We start from the raw sequence: 23,630 nt of genomic DNA on the forward strand, positions 1-23,630 counted from the left end.
CGAAAAAAAAGATACTGTAAATGACTGTAATGAACAAAACGATTGTTATCTCAATGATGTTGACAGCAAATGTACAACACAATAATGAAAACGATGAAATAAAATAACTTTGTAAAGCAATAAATAGCTATTATTCTTGAATTAACTTCAGTACGTGTATTTTTTTTTGCTACTTATTACTTCATATTTTTCAAATGTAGGTTAAAAAACACTTTTAAGTAATTATTTCAGAAGGAATACAAGACTTACGAAAGATGCAATAATTTAATGATTGGATTAATATTTAGTTTTTGAATTGTCTTTCGTGATTCTGAAATTGATGATTGTGAGAAAAAATGTGAGGATAACATCATAATTGAAAATGATGTTTAGAACAAGATTCTTTTTGTATGATGCATAAGTATGCAACAAAGCATAAAAATTCAGTTAAAAAAATGTGAAATAGATAAAAATACGGATTAGCCATGAGTTTTATGTTTTAGATTTGGTATAGGAAAAGTTTTTTTAGATAAGATAACTGAATATATTGAAATCCAGGACCTGAATAGTATAAGAGGTTTGCAATAGTGAAGCGTTTTCAAATTAAAAAAAAATGGTAGAACGCATGTCAGAAGAACATATTTATGTTTAAACGTTGACTGACCTGGTTTTTATCAAAATGATGCTTGTACGGGAAAACTTGAAATGAAAACAATAAATCTCCTTACAGGATTTGAATCTTTCAGTCTCAAACTATCAAGCAAAAGTCGTTGCTGCCGGAGGTATTTCTAAAACCTAATCAATTTATATATATAAATTCGAGTACCGAGTAAATTTATAACCAACTAGATTCACATATATATGAATTAACACTAAATGATAAGTACTTCAGTCAGTCGAATTAGTACATGTTAAATTAATATGCTACATTAAAAAGTTTGAAACCGCTGCGCGAAGAGGATTAAATTGTTCAAAGGGTCGAGAGAGTATAATAATGCGTCTGTTTAATGTATCGTTACAAGGGATACACATTGTATTGTGATCGTATTCATTCAAGGTGTGCAAAATACATAGAACAGTTGCATCACAATGCAGATTGTTGCGCTTTTGAAGTTTCCTCCTGCACATTGTACGTTACAATATAGCAAGCTCTGATTATAATATAGTTACGTATTGAGAGAGAAGACTACATACCAAGTTAATTATGTACATTATTCTGCTATAACTCAATTATATATTCAAAGGCAACCGAAGGCGAGATCCACTTGAGGCATACACACATACATACATACATATATGTAGGTATTATATATGACCATTAAACTACATAAAATTTATGGTATTCAGGCGACTGTCTATACGTTGTCGACGTAATTTACGACTTTTCCATGTTGGAAGTCATGGGTCGTGTCATAACGTCCATTCCCGTGAGATTTGAGTTTTCACGTGTTTCAAAAAAAATTACATACATACATACGAATCGTACGTGCTGGCACGTATGATATGTTCGAATCCGGATACGTCTACTTCTGAAGTGGCCAGTTCCGCGTGCTTGGAAAATTTACATGATGAGACTCAAAAACACCAAAATAAATAGATCACTTTGGCTGCTTATCATAAATACATTTTTCGTCAGGGCGAGCTTGACATTTATTTAAAACAGGTTTTAAATGACAATTTAATTCCGAATTCGGAGATTGGCGACTATTTTTAGTAAATGATGTATTTATACCTATGTACATATGTACATAACTACACATGTATAAATGCGTGAAATTTAATGGCAGCTGTTTTTAAATGTTCGGTAGTATACTTAGATTATTAAATTTTAGATTAATTAACAACTCCAAAATTCGAACGGAGGTAATACATTTTGGTGTAAATTTTAATAATATGTAATCTTTTTAAGTTGACATATCAACCGCAATGTGCGTGTGATTAATCGCAAGGAAAAATTGGTTTTAGTGTGTTCAAATGGATTTCAGGTATGAATTTTTATTATTTCACTTTTATTTCGTCAAATGCTTATATTGAAAATAAATTGATTTGACCGATTGGACCTACAAAAAATTCGCATATCAATTGGAATGATATTGTAGGATTACTGTTTTAAATTCAAAATTATATACCGAGTTTAAAATTTAGTGAAAATGTAAAAAGACGTTTAATATCTATTGTGAGATTTTCTTCCTGAAATAAATAAAGAGAAAAGGGAGAACACTTCAATAGAAAGAAAAATGCATCCACCGATCTAATCATATATAACTGGCTGATTTGCACACACAAAGAGTTTAATAAACATTGTATTATATAGCTTAAAGATCTTAAAATTGGGTAGACATATGAATACACAGATACATATATTTGAATTAAATTACAATTCTGTAAAGCCTTTCATACTCAAGTAAAATGGATATATTTGTGTATCGCTCATTCCATCAGCTCAAAGTAAAAAGATTTCAATAATTCGCAGCTTTTTTATATCTTTGCAAACATATGAGCCGTCATATTTGAGAGTGGCGGAAGTCCAATTTTCAGTTCCAAAAGACACTATTTCTGTTTGACTTAATTTACAAATTTTTATCACTTCCTTTAATTCGATATGTCCAGAATCTTGGAAAAGCAGAATAAAAGTATTACAGGCCACCAGTATTTTTAAATATTGTTATGTTTTTTGAAATGAAGAAAAGTGAACTTTTAATTGCCTTTTAACATGCCACTTTTAATTATAACGGCTCATATGTACATCATACACGGACACAATGTTCCAATACTTACTTAATTATGAAAAATATGTGTTAACTACACCATAATTAAAATTCAATGCCGTCGTTTAGCAACTGTGATTAACAACACGGTTCATACGAGCCAATAGCAGTCGACATGCATTATTGCGCATCGCTTGCCGGATAGTAGTGCATTGTTTAAACCCGACTAAACATATTTGTTTTACAATTGAGTATAATAAATAAATTTCACACCGCTCTGCCGTCGAACAAGAGTCGCCGCAAATTGAACCTTCTTAGCAAACGTCAAAACAAATAGCGTTAATGCACTCTAAGCACGCGGTTAACGGTTGCACGCGAGATTTCTCCATTTGCTTGCACTTCGGTTAACACAGCCAGAAGCGCCGAATAGTCATCGAGACGATTCGATCGATCGTGGTCGAAATTATAGACATTTCTCGCCCCCATCATCTGAAGATCAAATGACGCTTTTAGAGAGGCTTTTATAAAAATTTGAATAGAGCTCGTGATTCGGACATTAAGGAGGCGGTCCGACGACACCACCCAACCACCCAAGCGTTTATTTTTTGTGGTAGATTTCTTTTTTTCGATCGGCTCGTGACTTACCAGGCGCGGCGCCACGCAAGTCTGCGGTTTTGTGGGGTGAGTCAACTGTTTAATACCGAATGTCGCGAGATAAGGGGGTTCACAAAGCAATAAAACAACCGCGACGACAGATAAATTTGACCGTGGTCGTACGCGTTGTCACTCAAAACATGTCTCGTCCTGATCGTTACGAAAAAATGCACGACACCGTCTGTCTGTGCCACCAAAAATACCGATCACCGATCTTCCATTTTTTTAGTAATCATGAGTGGGTTAGGAATACTTGACCTAACGCGAAGAATCGTGTCAGCAGGCACTTAGTGAAATAATTGGACTATTCATTTGAATATGTCCTGAAATAATTGAGATTCGATTAATATTAAATATATAAAAATCTATAGATGCGCAAAGGTGATGACTCCACAAATTGAATTAATATTAATATGCAGTTTTGTATTTAATTTTATATTTCATCAGAGCGCATTGGTAACTTTTCAAAATATTTTCCATTTTTTTAGCAATAGATACATATGTATATGATACAAAAGTATTAAGTTTCAACTTAAATTTCAAATCACGCATCAACTCAAAACTACCCAATAAAATATCAACGGGAAAAATATTAGTAGAAAATAAAATCCGCAGGAATTTACAATTGCATAACTAATGACTAATGAATGATGAAATATTATCATTTTTATATTCAGATAGTAAGGGTATGTCAATTTTTATGATCAGGAAATATGATTACTTAGTGTTAAGTTGCTAATTTGAATGTGTTCAAAAATTTTATGAAAATTGAAAAACAATCTATTTTTTGTCATTTGTTTCATTTGTTATGTCATCCTATAAAAGGGTTTTATATGATATTCTTAATTCTTATATATTCTTAATCTATCAATATTGTGTCCAATAAATAGTGCAAAACACACGTACCTAGTACGAAAAAAAAATGATCGGAATATTAACCGGAGCTATGTAGAATAGAGTTTTTTACGACTATAAAGAGAACCGGTAATAGAAATAGCAATTGCATTGTCTACATGGTTGGAATATGCATATATAATACATATGAATGTATGTATGTATGTACATATGAGATCATGGATCCATTATTTTGTCCCTCCACAATTCCAGACATCTACAACTTTTTTTGACATTTTATTGTATTTGAAAACTCAGGGTACTCGCAAAATTAAATTTTATTTTAAAAATGGCAATAAAAAAATATAAATAAAAAATGGCAACAAATAAACTAAAAAAGTTTGTGAGGCCATTATGGCAAAACTATTCAATTTAGCCAGGAACGTTATTTGGGGTTCAGAGGGGAGGCATTTGAATGCCTTAGGTTTGGCCAGGCCAGGAACATGCATGTCATTTCAAATACTATACTATATTAATCCAATATATTGTTCGTTACTAAATGTTTAGGCCTGCAGAAATTGCAACAAGTTTAAACATGTCGATCTGAAGGTTTTTCCAAAAAGCCAATTTTTGCCCCCCATCCCTGGAAAAAGTTGAAATTACGTCCCTGAATTTAGCTATGTCGTTTTCCCTTCGGATACGAGTGTGATACAAACATTTATTTCAATATTTTCACAAGGAAAACTCACCGGCGTCGGTTTTTTTTTGAACGAAAATATTTCTAATAAATCACAGTGTTGACAATGAATCTCAAATTAATGTGTGTGCATGCTTTTATTGAATTTGCAATAGTATCCGGTATAGCTAACGGCGTATGGCGACTAATGGCGGGTAATGGCGGTCGCACTCTTCCGGTATGGTGCGGTTGAACGCGGCACGTGACGTCACCAACAAAAAATACACCCCCTTCCGGTAGACTCTTTCCCGTTTTCCAGCCGGCCGAAAAAATTGAGGGTGCCTATATCGATATTAAAAATTGAAACACACCATTAAGAATAAGTATACATACTCGTATGTTTTAAAATGAGTGTGAATAGTTGCAACTTGCAATATCTTAAGACTCGTTTTCCCAACATTTTCGGTGTATTTCACCGTTGAATTCGTATATATACAAAACACATACGAAAATGTTTTACATAGTGAAATACTTATTTTACGAGATAAACATTAATCATTAAAAAATACATAGTAAGAATTGATTTTTAAATATTTTAAAGGTGTGTTTGTGAAGTTTGAGAAAGATATTTGTGATCATTAATAACATTACTATTAATTTTATTAATGATCATAAATGTATTGTACATATATTAAAGATATTACATACATGTATACAAAAAATAAATGATATACAATATACAAAATTCTATATAACCTTTTCCACTCTGGCTTTTTTTCCCCAAAACCAACCAGCAGCTCTGGTTAAAAATTTAGACGTTTTAAATGAGATAAAAATAAGAATTTTGGTCCGTTTTCTCTGGGACATACTACGAAATGAAAGATATAGCTGAGAAAACAAGTCTCGAGATATTGCAAGTTGGTAGAATGGAGCGCACCGGAATTGTTGAACAGCTTAATTTCTCATATGCTTTTGTATCGACGTCTAAAACTCACTGCACATGCGAATTGTCCCTAATGTGGGATTTTCGCATAAGCAGTATCAATGCTTTTAGCCACGTGTCCTCAGACAGGCCACGTGTCTCAGTAAGGTCGTGTCCCTAGCGAGCAACAGACATCGACAATAAACATGATCCGGGGGAAACGTCTTGAGTGTTCCGATATTGGGGAACCGTGAGATTAATTGCCCACATTAGGTTACAACCTAACAAAATATACGTAGAAAAAATTCAAACACAAAATAGACCATACCTTTTATTTATGTAAAGCACTGAAAAGGATCTGCCTCAGTTGAGCTGCCCCTCCCAGTGTAATCTGAAAATAGAAAATAAATTCAACTCGATTGGTTATTGTTTAAATTTGTTGTGTATAAACACATTTACCACAAACCCTCGATTACGAATTCGCGAGCTCGTGCACGTTACACGCACGTTCGTATGAATGACATTATCAAGTGAATTAGCGACGCACGTGGCAGACAGAATCGCGAGCCACGTGCCGCATGAATGGACCTAATTGCGGAAGGCATTTCGCGGCCGAGTGTATTGTACTTACAGACATACGAATAGTAATAGATATATTACAAAATTTACTTTTACTCAATATCAAACGAGAGCTTTCTCATTGAATCTCTAAGAAGTGTCTGTTTCAATATTAACTTGTAACATACATATGTATGTACATACATATGTATTATTACATATCCCATAGGTTAAGTTCGAGTACACGTTTATTTTGGCAATGTATGCTTTGAGGCCCATATACAAATTTTAGAATAGTTTTTGCATATAATTTTCTAGTCGGATTACTCTTAAGTATTTAGTTGTATTTGGGTTTCATAGTTTGTCAAACTTTCAATTGATAGAGAACTAATACTTAGAAACCATCATCCAAATGATGTATGTATGGACATGCAATTAGGAATATATTAAATATAATAAAAGGATGAAGAACATTTTTTGAGAAACTTCTTTCATCATCAACATGGAGTTTGATATTTTAATTTTATTTATTTTTAATTTATACCAGGAAGGTCTAACAGGTAATCCCAATGCGCCTTCTCGGTCAGAAGCATTGTATATTTGATACAAGTGTTATTAAAATTATACAAAGTAAATAAATATCAATTAGCATCCACAGAGACATCTATGGTCAAATTTGTAAATTTGCAGCATTTTATACAATTCAGCGAAACTCGAAATCGCTGAAAACTCAATATTTACGAGAAAATGGGTAAGGTTGCCAATTTGTTGTAACAGTTTCAATAAAAATCAGATAAATTAGCAAATTTTGATAGGAAACGATCGACCTGGAGTCACCAATCCAAGGTGTGGCCAGCAGAAACCAGTGGGATTTGACCACTTTGCTCAAAGCATTATATGACAACCGCTAGTCAATTCTGTTGGTTTATATAGTCCGATAGTCCGATGAAGCTACATATTTATAGCTGGTTTATATAGTCCGATGAAGTTAGTTTCTTGTCAAAGTTACAACTTCATTATGCAGTTAGTTAGAAATATAACATAAGTTAGTACTCGATTTACATATAAAATTTCACAACAATCCACATATACATATGTAACTACATATGTATTACAATACTGTATAATTATTAATAATATTATTGTTTCGAAGGAGTGTTTCGTAGAGCTCCTCGGAAACACTGCTCATACGCATGCAACTATGGACTGTGCGATAGAGGTATAGCAACTGACCAGCCGCTACTGTATGTTACTGTACAAGTGTATATTTCGTTTGTTCATGAACATACTAGTTTCTCCACATACGAACCAATCTGGCCAGTCATATTGTATACAAAATAACAAATTAACAGATGAACCAGTTTGTTCATACACAAACTATTAGGCATTTAAGTATTCACAATCGCTTGTCCTATCTTTAATTTTCTTTCATCTACATATGTACATACATACATAGGTATTTATGTATTCGTAAAGCCCAAGTTGCAATATTTCAAAAATTAGAATAAACGTTGTAGTGCGGTTTCATTGGATTTTCTATTTTAAATACTTGGCATTTTGACATCTCAAAGGCTTTGACAGTTTTTTTGTACGATACCTGACGCGAATCTATTTGACTGTCAACACTTAAACTTAAACGAATAGTTCCTGTATAAATAAACTAGTATCTATGTATGTATGTTATGAACGAACCGGAGTGAAAACTTGAAGACCGTAAGATATACATATACGTGGATATATGTATATCATATAAACCACAACTAATCCATTTTAAAATTAAAAAAACCCAGGAATTGAAACAGATAGACTTGTGCGAAAAGGGAAATTTTTAGATTCTTGTTATACAAAAATCAATGTGTGAAATTTAACTTTGATTTGATTCATCAGATAAACATCGTCAAATGCACTACCCTTCCTGTATTGACTTTTCAAAGTCACGTGACTAATCAACTCAGTGTTTGTCATTAGGGTAGGTGCATCGCGATTGCATTTTTACCCCTAGATATCTTCGTACGCATCTATGTACATATGTATGTATTTACCTATATGCGTTTTTTAAATTGTTTCTTGTATTCCACACATATCACTGGTGATTAAATATAAATAGTAGACCTCTCATAAAATGTTAATTACGCCGTTACACTTAAAATAAAATATATATTCTGTTATCTAAACTTAATAGCGATAATATTGCTATTTTATTTTTAAATACTCGACACGACTCTTGCAAATGTTATGACGCCGATACACAAGTAATTAAACGTCAAAGCGTTTGCTAAAATCAAATAACATGTCGGATTTATTGCATCTATTTATCGGTTTTTACCAGAGGATTTCAAACTGTGATATGTATTTGGCTGATAATATTTATAAAACAAACTTAACAAACATGTAACGCAACGAGTAACGAGACATTTTTCAGCTGTTGGACCGAATTTCAACTAGAAAACTTCATCTGTATGTAAAAGAAAAACATTTGAATGATTCTTATGATGCACACATTTTTTTAAAGAATATGCGTTGAGTTTAAGGTAAAGCTATCAAAAAATTATTTTAAAATATAAATTAAGGAAATTTTATAATTTTACAGAACACATTTGAATCTGTTAATCAAAATAAACTTTATCACCAGACTTAGGCGGCCAGGATGCTTTACCCACAAAAAATGGTTCATTATTGTCAATTACTATTATCAACCTTTTTTTGCTCTCTTGCTTTGTAGGACAATAGTAATTGACAATATTGAACTATTTTTGTGGGTAAAAGCATCCTGGCTATTTATTACTGGCTAATAATAAAATGGCCTGTTTATTACTTTCATCATTAATAGTATAATAATATTTCATTCGATAGTTCGGTAAAGTTTCGTATACAACACCTTTTTGGGAATGTAAGAGCCAGACAATTTTTGCATAAGAATTATTTGAAAGATAAAAAATTCATTTAATTTGAACGTCATTTATTTTATAATGTTAGTAAAAATACATAGAACTAAAAACTAATATTCATATACATAATTTTAGGTTTGGGAGATATGAATGCCAAAAAGTTTGAAAGCTCGTGTCGTATTATTTGGGAATATGCGATTGCTCAGGTTATCGAAATCAATAATTCGGATACCGTCTCGCGTAATTATTGCCGTTTATTTGCGGCGAGTTTTATTTGGGGGAAATCAAACCCCATCCCCCATCATGTGTGGGTTGAATAAAAAAATCCGGGATAAAATCAACAAATACATTCCGGGATTCTATGCTTGCGTGCGATGAGTTCCCGTTTATTTTTCCGGCTTTATCTTGATTCCTATTTGTTCTTTTGTCCGTGGGGGAGAAAGCGAACGCGTACGATTTTCGAATTTTATTACAACAATACACCTATTCGAGGTACGTATTTCAATGCGGTAAGTGCGAATCTCGTAATTAAATAATATGAAAATTGCAATTTCGTTGCGTCACAGTCCACAATGACTTTCATGGGGGTAAATTTTCAAATTGAGAGTCAGCGATAGTGAACGATGGTACAATGGAGACTGCATAGTACCGATGACGACGTGCTGCATGCAGGGGCGCACACGTTCGGCGCACGTGCCGACACGTGCCACGGTTATCAAAACAATATTCTTCGATTAACACTGCAGGAGGCATCCACTGTGACATAAAATGCTATTCCTACACATTGAAGCAACCAATACTTTTATTAAACTATAAAATATTTATTCGTTGTATAAAGTGTTTTGAAACTCGACTGACATACATACATACATACATACTATATATTTAACTTAAGATTAGCTTTTCATTGTTCGAGTTTGAAAGATGATCGGGCATATTATAATCTATATATGTATATAAAAATGAATGTCTGTGTGTCTCGAATAGGCTCCTAAACCACTGAACCGATTATGATAGAACTTTCGGGATTTGTTGTATGCGTTTCCGGGAAGATTACTGTGAAAAAAAACGGGAAAAAACGGAAACGGAAACGGATAAAAAGTGTCATTGCAACGCAATAATTTCAAATGTGTTCGCTGTCTGCGTTTTTCCGACAAATGAGAACGGGAACGAGAATGGGAACGCAAACGGAAACGGGAACGGGAGCGGGAACGGGAATTGCATGCGTTATTATGGCATTGCAACACATGCCGGGTTCAGCTAGTTGCCAAATAAAAATCAAATTTTAAACCTGCCCAATACAATTTATAAAACACACCTTCGTACAATGAAGAACTCTATTTATGTATATGAACATACAAATAATAATATCAAATTGCAATGCTGACTTTTTTCTCATATACTGTAAAAGGAAAAGTTGATAAACTAAAGTTGATATTATAATGAATATTTGGGACTGGTTTTCAAAAAAAAAATCAATGTCATGTCAATGTTCTTTGTGCTGAGGTAATTCTAACTCTGATCTGGCTGTAAGGTGTTAATAAAAATGCAAGATAAAATTTTCAGAAAAAAACAAATTAAAATAATTTCTATAGGAATCCAAACAAAGTAGGCAGATGAAAATGTACGAAACAACTTTTATGACTATGTTCACGTATTTTCTTCAAAAATTCAAATGCTTTTACAACACAAACATACATAGGTACCTACATATGTATGATACATTTTGTGATGAATCGTATTAAAAAACAAAACAAAAACTTGGTATATAAAATATATTCTTAAGCATAAAAAGAAATATTCCATTATAAAACAGAATATTTTCCAATAAGAAATAAAGAAAATTCGAACAAAAAGTTTTCTGTAAAGAAACTGGCATTTAAATGATTGATAGTGGGAGCTGCGGCGTCGTTTGTACACTTATAATATTCTATGCATTTAAATTTTAGCGAAATTAGCATTAAGATAAGTGAGTCAGTTATATTTAAATCGTAAAAATTTAATTTACAGCTATGCCTTTCATTCCATGAAAAACTATTAGGTAAGTATGTAGATTCGTAAAAAAATCGACTTCTTAAAAGGTCGTTATGTTAGTCGTTCAAGACAAACATTTCCGAAGTAATTAATTGTTATTTCATCAGTATCAATATTTGTCACGTGCCATTTTACCGAAATTCATTCGGACAGTATACCCATTTTCGATTTTCGTGCTCATCATCTCCACGGTAGAGTGATCGGCACGTGCTCGACCACGTGTGCGACGCGCGTTCGAGCAGGTGAAAAGTTTTCAGTACGTGGTCGCGCATGTTTATTGTACTACCGTGTGAAAATGCAACAAACAATGCATTTATAAAATTAGATTATATGCATGTACATATGTATCAATTTGATTAAAATTTCAGATATTGTTTTGTTCAGAAAATATTATAATAAATCAATCTTATACGATACTTGCTTTTTCGGAAAGTATTGGGGCACGTCATTCAATGTCGTGAATAAATTGTGATTGATGTGTTGCTTTATTAAAAATCGATATGTGAAAATATATTTAAAGTTTATACTGTATGTGTGTGTAATAAAATTTTCCGACAAATCTCTTCTGTTTTGTTATAAATCATGAATATGAATATAAATTTATTCATTGAATAATAAGGATATTGCTTGTATCCATTTAGTTCCCTACGCGTATAGCACCATATGGGATAAGTGTAATGTGCAATGATAAGGCAAATTTTGATAGCATTTGTTCGCAACAATTGAATTAATAATATATTTTTTTAGTTTAAATAGTTTTAGTAAGAATCTAACAAGGACAAAGATTATAAATAAGTAAAATTTTATTTTGAAATTTCATGTGAAAGAAATGAGCAGTTGCGTATGAATATTGAATAGCTTGTAACATGTGTTTATTAAATAGGAATGCGAGAGTAGAAAAATGCATTATCCAAAAAAGTGCATCGTGGTGAATTAAATATGCATACATAATGAAGGGTGTCCGACCAGAAATTCAATGCATCTGTAGCCATTGTAAAGGTAACAATAGTTTGTACTTTTACATATAATATCAGGGATGAAAATATGCATGTATGTAACAAAAATTATTTGATAAGAATATTACATACATGTAATACAAAAATTGACACATCAATAAAGTATAAAAAATATTGAACATAATGTTCAATGTTTTTTATACTTTTTTTTGCTGATAAATTTTCAACCCCTTCCCCCAATCTAATATAATATGGATACATCATAGCTAAGTATTAAAAATTCTATTCAATTTATTCAGAGCGTACTATACTCGTAAGGTGGCAATAATGTATTCATTGAATTATGGACATATTTCACAAATATATTGAGGATTAAAGGGGTGAACAATTTGCTTGGACAGATATTGAAAACGTATTGATAAAAAAATTAATTTCTTACACGATTCAATATATGTACATACCTATATATGTATGTATTTAGCTATTTATATGATTTTTAGTGTCAACGATTGGCTTTCTGTCACCAGTTTATCAGTAAATTGAATAATTATGTATATCTGAAATAAACTAATAAATTTGTTCACTTATTTATTAAGAATCAAATAAATAAAAAATAAAATTATATTATGAGAAAGAATACGAAATATATTATTATAGGCAGTATACGAAGTTATTACATGTGTGCTTCCAAAGAAGATAAAAACCCAGAACACCATGTGATTTTATTATTGTAAACTGTTTTCTTCCCTTGAAGTCACCGGTTGAAATATCCGAGTCAGTCAAATGTCGCGCTATATGTACATACATAAGAAATAATGCTCGATGAACCGAGTAGAGGATTGAACTATTTTTATTGACTTCTTTTAATGTTTCACAGTATTTGTGGAACTATAGAATAACGATGAAATTTCAAGCATTGCACCAGTAAAATGTCGATTTATATCAAATTAAATATTAAGTCTGAATCGTCACAGTACCTATGAATAATATCTCGCCATGGATGGCGATGATACACAAAAAATAAAAATGCATACATGGATGTAGAGGCAAAAGTTTGCAGGAAAAACAAAAATTGCTGACAGACAGATTTTGATGGATGCATAATGGAATCCATAGAACCAAAGGTAGAGATGCATATAAAAATTTGCATAACTTGTTTCGACGCTCGTAGGTACACTTTGTAGCGGGTGTCCCTACAAAATACGCTCAATTTTTTTTACGTTACTAAAAAAATGTAAAAATTTTGGAATATTTCACTCGAATTATGAATGTTATGCAATACGATTATCTTTCGGTGTATTATATTTCTTCTGTAAGTATGCATTGCGTGCGAAGTCCCATTGGGGATTATGCACGGTAAGTACGAGTATTTGCGGTTCACCCTATATCTACGAAACTAAAAAAAATATTTGGCTATATGCGTGATGTATGCAACGCCATAAGGACGGGGTGGGTTTGGTATGATGCGCAAGCTCACCTAATTTAATATTTACAAAAGGCCATTAATATCAATAATACAAGTAGGCAACACCCCACACACGAGATGATCGAGGGTACGCGTTTATAGTGTATGATGATGATTTTTAACATTATTTTTAAATAATAATAATAATGCAATGTAAAAAAGCGCACTATTCATAATATGATCAGTCAATGCCAAATTTTGCATAAAGAGTTCGAAAAAAATTATCTGACACATACAAGCAGGGGCGTACATGTTATATACATAAGTTGTAGCTTTAAAATTTCTAAGCATTTCAAAGAATTGGAAATCAAACCCTCATTCTATGTAAGTATAAGTAGATTGAAGATATCCATAAAAGACAACATCTGTCTGTCAAGGATCTTGAAGCTTTTAAAGTCAAAAACGCATTTTATATAATAAATCAATCGATAAAATATAGACCCCGTTTATAGTCAACAAATTAATATATACTACATTTAATGAGATAGAGCTACGTCTATTCATGGGGGTATTTACGTATTAGTGGTAGACTTAGCCTAAATTTATGAAGTCCCGTAAACGATCGTAATAAATTAAACTATTGCTAATTCCAATTACATTTTTTTGCAAAGTAAATTCATAAAAAAGGTGACAACTATGTATAAAATAAATTAATCTTAGAATTAACTTTAATATTTTCATTTCTGTAAAAATTCTAAGGTTAGTTCGTATTTTTATATTTATTATACATTGAAATAATAATATATTTATAAATTTTCCTATAGAATAAAGATCACTTAAATAAATCCATATATATCTACATACATACAATATTTGTAATATAATACTAGTTAGTGGTCATACTCGGCTTTGCGATTTTACTCAGATCAAATTACCGAGCTTTATAACGTTCTGCTGATATAAATCGACGTATGCCTAAATAAAATCAAGTTTATTGACATATATGTAGACATACGACAAATCTAAATATGATGTTTATTTTGATAAGCAAACGTTCGCTTCTCTATCTGGTACGATCCGGCAAATAATAGATAACAGAACGCTTTTGTTTGTAGTAATGAAATCAACAATGAAAATGGATTAAGGGTAGCTAAACATTGATAGACGGAAATAATCCGTGGCTACTTGCATGTTTGCCTTAACATCGTACATATGTATGCATATCGAGATCAATCGAATATAATTTATTTACGAACAAATTTCTTAGAACGAATACCTACATACATATCTACCTAAAGCGTTCGAATTTAAAAAGTCAACAAGACGTGATTTATCATAGCCCGGCCATAAAATAAAATTTATCTAAAATTAACATATCTAAGACCACACTGAGTTAATACTAAAAATACAACTAATTAACATGGGTCGCCGGTTTTATCTCTTATTTTCACTATATATCCTTTATGGCGGACTGAAGTCTCCAGTGTTTTTTATACGACCGAGATAACAGGGACCGCACGATTTTCAGTGCTTCAATAAAATAATCGGTGCTACGGAGATTTTAGACGCCCAATATATAAACACAAAAATAATAGGTTGTAAATTGTATATATGTATGTATGTATGTGTAGAACGATATAACGAAATAGCTTTATTTATATACGAATGTACTACGGCGTGTACGTGCGCAATTTATCTTTGCAACGGTACATCCGGTAGTTTCAGCGAGCTATTTTCTCTTACTTCCGGTCATTTCAATATCCGGTCCCTGGCTGTTTCCTTCCACTTTATGCGGACGCGCCAATGAAACGAATTTGGCAATCTTTATTGAAAATCACAATTAAATAATGCTCACAAGAATTAGAAATATGTATCGCACCATATATACATAAATACAATGTATTTACAATTTGATTTATTTTATATTCAGAGTATTTGATTAAAATTTGTAGATTAACTGTCTCTTTAACATTATGAGTGACATATTTATTTATTTATTTATTTAACATATTGTACTATATAGATACCCATTTCAATGGCTCATATGATTTTTTTCCAATAATTAATAATATAATATTTTTTGACTCAATTTGACAGTAAACGAATAAAAGGATATAAACGTGTAAACGAATGAAAGGAAAATTTATAAAATTTGAACTTTTTGATTAAAATATCATAAGAGTGCCCTCATTTGTTTGATAAATGATTGTTTTTTTAAGTGTACATGCAATTCAAACTACCATGGTAAAAGTCATATAGTTTATACTTAAATATGTACATAGGTAACTACTGTTAAGGTTTATTTAAAATTTATAACTAAACGCCAAAAGGATGGACAAAATAAAATCAATCCAAACTAAATCGAATTCAAACATGAAAATCTAGTGCATATTATATGTAACTAAGTATTGTTTTCTTTTTACTGCTTTTGTATTATTTTGTATATAATCATACGTATACAAAGTTGTATTTTTTGTCTGGCAGTGTTATTGGGGTAAACTGTGGAGACACTGTGGTATGTGAATTACATTGATATAAAGCCGGCGATTAATTTGTAACATAGGATCATATGCAGGGCCACCGAGAGAAATCCCGGGCCCTGGAAAAATAATTCCATACCCTATGACAAACCAAAAAAAAAATCTTATAGATATATTTTTAATACGTGAAAAATCTATCAGAACTATTAGAAAAATACTTATATGTTAACATATGATAAATCGAATAATAAAGTATGATATAACAGGTACGATTTCACATGGACACAAAGATTGCACGGATCAAAAAATAATAATCATTTAGCATTAAAGAAATATAGTTATTTTTATGTATAATAATATAAAATATCAATATCGATCAGTCGAACGGTCCATCTCGGGGCCCCTCAAGTAGCCTGGAACTTAAATCCCAACTTCCCCCCCCCCCCCCTCTGGGCGCCCCGGATCATATGCGAATCCAAGGGTGGTGCCATGGGTGCTATGCCCTGCACTTGGACGAATTTAATTTATTAAATTAAATGCCTACTTTATCTTAATTTTTCACATTAAAATTCATTATTCACAACTGTTTTTAATTTTTATAAATATATTTAAGTTCATTCTATGTATCTTAATTTTAAATAACTGCACGATTGTTTCTATTACGACCCTTTTAGATAGATGGACTAAGTTCAATTTAAGATGAAAGAAAGTGACCTTACGCGGTATTATAAATTCAAAAAATAAGTCCTTACAATTTTCGTCTTTCAACAAGATCTTACTGACACCTTGACCATTTTCAGCGTCCTCTAATGCATAGGATTAAGACATTTTTATTTAAAGAACACAGAAAAAGTTAAAACTTAGGATTTTATGAACATTTGCTCCTTGAGAATGAATAATCGGCTTTAAGTGTAATTACAAATATTCTCGAGTAGTATTCAAAATATCTCCATTTTTAAAAGAGTAAAATTGATTCGTTCTCTGTTGAAATGAATTTTGATTGCATATAGCTAATTTAATCTCGATTTCGCCCAGAATCTAGTTCTACATATATAGTATGTTAGAATGCAATTGCACAATTGTACAAGGGCGCGCCGATCAACGGTGACGCGAGACGGCCGCCCCAGGCGCCATCTGAAAACGGGCGCCGATTACAAACATTACATTACATTACATTTCCATTGTTAAAAAAGAGCCGTGCATAGTGCGACCGACAATAATTAACAAACGCATACATGCACACACGCGTCTGTAGAATAAATTAAAAAAAGAACAACACAGCCTAGAAGCTGTTGGCCTTCGCTTAAATGCGATGAAGTGCTATAAAAAGTGAATGTTTTATTTATTAACACACTTTGTTTTATATGCTCGCGTGCATAAAAACGACGGCGAGCGTATTTTTTCGTAATTTTTTTTCTCGCTACGTTGACGTCGGTTTTCATCGAATTTATGAACACGCCGACTCGTCGGGGCGGCAAAAAAGAAAAACCGATCTAAAAGTAAATCAGTTCAGAGGCGTGATTTCTGGAAACCGGTGATTTTTTTTTCGTTACTACCACGGCGTTTTTGTTGCGTCTTGTTGTGCCGGTCTGATGGGTTCGACCAATGGCGTTACAGCCAATCGGCACATCTCCACCAATCGTGACCGGTAATTTTACCCAGTGAAGGTAAAAAAAGCCGGATAAAAAACGCAAGAAACTCCTCGCATAGTCTGCAGCGAGAGCTCGAAACGAATTCCGATCGAATTTCCATGAAAAATCGATATAGAAGTGGCTTCGGTGGTGTGCGATGGACGCGAGTGGCGGCTTTGCTCCCTTAATCTTCTTAAGGGATTGATTGATTGGGTGATAATCCTCCCCTCCGTGGATAAAATGCTAGCGTAGGGTATAAACGCTAATAATAGTTAACTACCCCTTCTCTCCCTATGTCGATATGTTGAAAATATGCGGTTTTGCGTAAAAGCCAATGTTTAGCAAACACGGACGCGAATGGGATTACTGCACCGACTCTGAATACATTACACGTATTAACATTTTCGATGCGGTTAATGTAACTTTATCTGCCTACTCGAATCAATGACCACATTTGTTCCATACTCAATTATTATAATAAGTGCAATTTTTCATTTTATGACAAATTGCGAGATATTGTATCGAAAAAACTACAACAAAATAAATATACTTATATTTGCTAATATGGAGGCACTATATTTATATAGTAGGAATAAAATGGCACATAACATTCATGAATATATTATTTTGCATAACAGATAATAAATACATAGATGGTTTTTAATTTCAACTATCTATATACATAGTACATATTATTTGGCAAGGCTCTGAAGAAAATACGATTATTAGGCTTTATAGAATATTTTTTAGGCTAATTAGCATCTATGCAATAAAGTCTATAATAACTATGGATGAATCTTTTGAATGTTGAGACATATGTTATGAATATAAATTTTAGTACAACTAAATCTGAATATAACAGATTTAGATCTATAGATTTATACGTAAAAAATAGCACTGCTTTATGATGCTTTTGAAATATAAGTTATTTGTTTTCATATCATCATTATTCACAGCCATTCGCCATCCACTGTTGGACGAGGGACTCTCCGATATTCTTCCATTCGTTTCTGTTTTGGGCCACTTTCATCCATCTAATTCCACAATTTTTTCTGAGTTTATCCATCCATCCCTGCGGCCGATCTTGCACCCTTTTACAATCTATTGGGTACCATTCAAGCACTTATTTTTTCCATCTATCGTCCGTCTTTCTAGCTACGTGACCCGCCCATCGTCATTTCAATCTCTTTACTATCACCATTATATCAACCATTCATCGTCATATATCTAACCCACGTATTCCGTTTTCTATATCTCTTCGTTATGCCAAGCATACAGCGTTCCATAGTTATTTGACTGCACAAGATCTTATGCAGCATTCTGCTATTCAATGCTTCAGTTTCATATTCATACGTCATCACTTGCAGGACACATTAATTGAAGATCCTTTTCTTCAGGAACATTTAGATTTGAAAATTTATTTTCATATACCATACAGAATAATAGAAATCTATGTAATATATATGTATAACAGTGAAGATAATAGAGTTCTACCAGAAAAGTTTTTGTACTACTTTGGAAAAACATATTGAGAAATATGGTGATCTCTTTGTATAGAATACATCCTACTAGCTTGATCAAGCTGGTTGGAGCATTTTCTGTGAATGAGTGAAAAAATACTTCTAAAGGTAAGGTCAGTGTGATGTGGACTTGAAAATGGCAATCGCCAAACCCCAGTGAGTAATTAAGAGTCCAAGATAAGCTTAGAGTAATAAAACGATGTAATTTAAAATACACAATATGTGAATACTACAATATCACCAAATTTCCGCGTAATCCTTTATAATCGGCATGTTTTACATAAAGTGCGGGACACGCATTGAATGTTTGCACTGTTGCAATCCCTTTTTGGGCATATGGCTTCAGATTTAACCAGCCCCTGTGCCATTGCATCCACACCCCCATACACCGAGACGAATCTCTAATTCCTGCGATGCATTAGCGGGATTACTCAGTGTGCGCACTACATATACTGAATATTTTTACACCGTCACACGTATTAAATACCAATTTATTACTGGATGTGGATAATGCATTTATTATAAATATGTATGTTGTACATATTGGGAATTTTTCAATAAAATTTTGACAGTGTTATTATGAATTTAATGACTGGGTGTAGATCAGGGAGATCATTAGAGTTTAATTTCATATACACATACACATACTTTTTCTTTGATTTTTCACTTTTAAATACATTATTCACAACAGATATTGATATGTATATATTCATATATGTACATATATATATATATATATATATATATATATATATATATATATATATATATATATATATATATATATATATATATTTTTTGTTCTTTCCATTTTAATATTACATAATTGCATGATTCTTTCTATTGCGATCCCTTCAGGTAGTTAGACTAAGTTTAATTAAAGATTAAAGTTATCCTTCGCGCTATTCTCAAATCAAATATTTTAATATCTATTTATCAAGATCTATTTTAACAAGATTTTTTTAAATTTGAATAGCCCCACCACTCCTTGACCATTTTCTGGTTCCGCTAGTGAAATATGCAAGCACATATAATTGATATGATTTACACAGCTAGCTTTACAAAGTTTCTATATTTATCTCGATAAGAGCTAGAGGTACATAGTCGTCTCCATTAAAGAAATAGTCATTTCATATAAAAGTGATTTTAATGAAAATAAGATGAATGAGGTTGAAAAATTGATAGTAGATATTCGAAAAAATACTTTTGACAATAAGAATTCATATTGTTTATAATATATACATATGCATATATTATATGTATGTAGATGCAAACTCACCAGTATCGAATTGAGATACAAGATTTTTGATTTGATTGACTTTCCAAATTCATATTAATAATCTTTATTAGTATATTTAGAAAGAAGGTTAAAATTATTAGTGTTTTGGAATAAAACCTATTGGGAAATTGCTGCATTTTCCATAGACTAAAAATCACTGGAAATCGAATCCGAAATGTCAAAGGCTAATTTTAGACCAATTTAATTTTATACTAAAACGTACTTTTAGTATAAAATAGTTGTGAACTCATATAAAATATATGCTTTTGGATTTAAAAAATATAGATATATTCGAAAAAAAGCGTTTTAGTATAATAATTGCACCATTTTGTAAGGCTTTCAATTTGTACTTTTCGGGTTGTGATTGGCACCCATAAGAATCATCGAAACGGCTCTTTCGGTCTTCAATTTCGTTTAAAATGTAAAAAATTTGACATGGCAGTCAAAATTGACGTGTAAAGATGATGTCTGGGCGTTCTGTAGGGGTCTAAGTAGCCAGGGTTGGTCCCCGTGAAATGGGGGCCCCGACAGAAACAAAAGGCGCACGGCGAAACACAAAAGCACTAGTGCAACGTCATTGGCCGCTGCGTTATTAGGTTACTTCTGTTTTGAGTGCATCAATCCACCCACCCCTGTTATTTGCGTCGGGATGCTTTTATTCCCGTCTGAGAGGGTTGCACTATGCCGCGAATGCATAATTTCATACGCGGGATGCAACTAACTGCACGGAGCACTCTTACACGCGACGCTACGTCTCGAGATGGAGTGATATGGTAAATTGTCGCTGTGAAGTGATTATATATTTTTATTTTATCGAAGTATTATATGAATTTTAGTTTGGGAGATACGGTGGCAATACGAATTCTTAGAATAAATTCAATCACGTCGGACCCCTTTGACCGTGTGTGGACAAAAGGTGAACGCGTCGAACTTGATTTAATATTCCACACTACAAATCGGGTATACTCCGCAGAAAGCGTTGTAAAATGTTAACATGAATAAATATTTTTATACATACCTATATATTATTTTAAATACACATATAGGTGTGTCATAGAATTTAATTTGAAAAAGCTTACATGTTAACAAAACACGTAATCAGAAACTTTAAGAAATTGCATAATCGAATGTCACGCAATAAGCCAAATTTTTCTCTATACATATGTATATAAACTTTATTGAAAACTAATATAAACCTGTTAAAAATGAGCTTATTTCAATTTATTTATAAATATAATTATTCTTATGAGCATAATTTAGCTGGCATAACCTATGCGATGATATTTCATCAGGCTTATTATTAATTATTTGTATTATTAATTATTATTATACATCGATTTTGATTCCTTTTTCAGTTCCAGTTCTCAATTCGTTTTTCAGTTCCGATTCCCAATTCCTGTTTCAGGTCCGAATCCCGATTCCTGTTTCAGTTCCGATTTCCGATCCCTGTTTCAGTTCCGATTCCGATTAATTATTATATTAATTATTTGTATTGTAACTTTATTAAATAATGTATCAATTTGTTTTCGAAACCACCCGTTGAAATTTTAACGGGCATAAATACTAGTAAAATATATTGAAGAATAGATACCTTTAAATTTCCAAAAAAATCAGTCAACTAATATACATATGTACATACATATATAATATGTAGTCATTTATGTTGAAATTTGCAGCTTTGTTATGAATTTAAATGTTAAATTCAAATCAGAACGGTAAGGTTTGTAATAAAAATATACTTTGAAACCCCAAACTATTTTCCAAAGGTCCATGGGAAGATATTAACTAAACGTGAATAAGTATACATACGAATATTTGAGGTATGTATATACTGTGTATCTTTGTACATATGAATGTAAGAGCTAGTGTGTATCGATTAAATTACTATATCTACATATAATCGATAGGTTTACCAATAATTATACTATAAGTGTCTGTAAATAAATATGTGGTATAAATTAGTCTTCTAATAGTTAATTAAAAATCAAATATTTCCATACCCCTTCGCAAATTTAAAAATCGCCCAGTTTTGCATATGCCTCTGATAAGAAAACTTGAGTTTAACGGACGTATCAAATAAATCAGTAATGATTAATTTGAAAAACCCTGACTCATCAGTCATCACATAGAAATATGTCAATCTATTATGAATGCATATAATATACATATGAAAACTTATGAAGATACTCTTCTTCGAACAGTGGCTCATCAAGTTCATATTCTACACCAGGCTTTCTTAAACATTAAAAAAAAATTTTAACCTGCGTATAATTTTTTTAATTGAACATATTGAATTAGGATAATACTTTATTTTTGATTAAGATATACACTTAATTAATTTAATTACATTTTGTGTAACTAAGTGTATATCTTAATTTAATTTATTATTAAGAAATAATAAATTAAATTACATAAGGAAGCTAATTTTTCCTTTGAAAAAATGTCTAGTACCGGCTCTGATATGTATGCATATAATGTATACAAAAATATAGGTACAATAAAAAAAAATTAAATCATTTTTTGAAAATTATTATGAAAATTCGTGAAAATTTCCTTTTCGAGCCCTTAGTATAATACATACATATGTATATGTTCACTAATTACGAGAAAAATAGTCACATTACAGTCAGATGGACGCATGTGCTAAGGTCACCCAAAGGTCAAGACTAAAAAAAATAAAAAGACATACTTATCAGAACAAAAAAACTGCTATGAGAAGAAGATACAAAACGTAACTTTTCCTTCCCAGTGTAATTAAATAAATGGAGTGGGAAATTTTTGATGAAAAAAATTACTGCAAAATTTTATTTCGGAATATTAAGACTTAAGACGGATTTTTCCTATGATGGAAAAGTTTTCCACAATTTGCTGCAGGTATACAAATGTAAAATATAAAGCGACAGCGATAGCAATTGAAATCCGTCATACCAAATGAAGATTCTCACGTTTGAAGTAGCTACATTTCTCAGGAATGTTCAAAGTGTATTGGAAATGATTCAGATCGCTCTCTATTCGACTGCGATCGTCAGTGTGTGATCTTGATGCGTCTTCATTAGCCGAAACCACCTGACAGGCATTGTTCTGATGACGCACGTTCACCTGGAGA

The 23,630-nt window shown here is 32.0% G+C and overlaps 1 protein-coding gene across 2 annotated transcripts in view; it reads right to left on the minus strand.

The window, feature by feature from the left end:
• Window positions 1-23,630, minus strand: part of tup (LIM1_Isl and LIM2_Isl domain-containing protein tup) — an 86,733-nt gene that overhangs the window by 57,895 nt on the left and 5,208 nt on the right. For both annotated transcript variants that reach the window (XM_077440272.1, XM_077440275.1), the window contains one exon: window positions 6,102-6,164. The gene's annotated coding sequence lies outside the window, so the exon portion shown is untranslated. Of the gene's footprint in view, window positions 1-6,101; window positions 6,165-23,630 lie in introns of those variants that run through there.

This window comes from Arctopsyche grandis, chromosome 10 (genome assembly GCF_051622035.1).
Source record: "Arctopsyche grandis isolate Sample6627 chromosome 10, ASM5162203v2, whole genome shotgun sequence".
Lineage (NCBI taxonomy): Eukaryota > Metazoa > Arthropoda > Insecta > Trichoptera > Hydropsychidae > Arctopsyche > Arctopsyche grandis.